Source organism: Echinops telfairi, unplaced genomic scaffold, assembly GCF_000313985.2.
Source record: "Echinops telfairi isolate 266 unplaced genomic scaffold, ASM31398v2 ScPeMD7_23;HRSCAF=83, whole genome shotgun sequence".
Classification (NCBI taxonomy): domain Eukaryota; kingdom Metazoa; phylum Chordata; class Mammalia; order Afrosoricida; family Tenrecidae; genus Echinops; species Echinops telfairi.
In genome coordinates, this window is record NW_022103920.1 from 6,114,331 (window position 1) to 6,115,667 (window position 1,337).

Consider the following 1,337-nt stretch of genomic DNA (forward strand, 5'->3'; position numbering starts at 1 on the left):
CTTCCGAGACACCTTTGTTCAGTCTTCGGACTCGCCATGACACCCTCATTCCAAGGCATGCATTCTTCTTCAGCCTTCCTTCTTCAGTGTCCACCCCTCACATACGTGGGAGGGGCCGGAAAATACCCCGGCTTGGGCAGGCACACTTTAGCTTTCCAAGTAACACGACTGCTTTGGAAGAGTTTGAAGCGGTGTCGTGCAGCAGACTTGCCCAAGGCCACTGGATTTCTTGACTGCTGCTCCCATGAATGCTGATGGCAGCGACGTGACATCCTTGACGACTTCAGTCTTTTCTGTGTTTACCACCATGCTGCTGGTTGGTACAGTTGTGAAGATTTTTGTTTTCTTTATATTGAAGTGCAAACCAAACTGAAGGCTGCAGCCTTTGATCTTCAACCTAGGGACTGTTTGGGGGGTGGGGGAAATTAACGGTTTAAGTGAGATCAGGGGTTTAAGGTTGGGGGTGGGGTGCTATTTTGTATAAGGTGATCTGAAGGCCACTCTGATCGTGTGACTTGGAAGAAGAGAGGAGAGAGCCTTGAGGCCATCTGAGTGATGGGTGATACCCACGTGATGCAGAGGTGCAAGCCTGAGTGAGAGAGAGAGAGAGTGTGAGTGTGTGTGTGTGTGTGTGTAGGAAGGGGTTTTAAGCCATGTCAGACTTTGGACACCATGGTAAAGGGTTGAACTGTGTTTCCCAAAAAGGTGTGTTGAAATCCTCTCCCAGCTCACCCCCAGCTCTACAGATGACCTTGTTTGGAAATAGGGTGGGTTGGTGAAATCAATGGCCGTCACACTGGAGGAGAGCGGATCCTAATCCAATCTGAGGATGTCCTTATAAAAGAGAAGAGACAGAAAAGAAGGAGGATGGCCTCATGAAGACAGTGGTACAAAGAGGCTGCTGCAAGACTAGGAACTCTGGGGCCAACCGAAGCTGCAAGGTCTTCCTGAGAGACTTCAGGGAGAGGACGCGGCCACTGACACCCCACATTCTGACCTCTAGCCTTCAGAAAGGTGCAACCATCCATTCCCCTTCTTATAAAATGCTGTGTGCCCCAGAGACACTCACAGGGAGCCTTCCTGCAGTCTGACTGGTCCCCAATTGGGAGACTCAGTTACCTGGGTCCCACTTTCGTGAGGCTGGAGAGCAGCAGACCCAGCTACAGAGGAGCTGGGACTCACAGGCCTCAGTCTAAAGGCTCCACTTTGAGACTTCTCCGGCAGGGAAGGAATGCCGCTGAAGAAGACGGGATTAAGGGTGTGGTCTTCCTGCCTATTGTTGAGAGAAGCCTGGAGGCGGTGGCCAGTAAATTCTGGGAGTGGGGGGTTTGGCACAG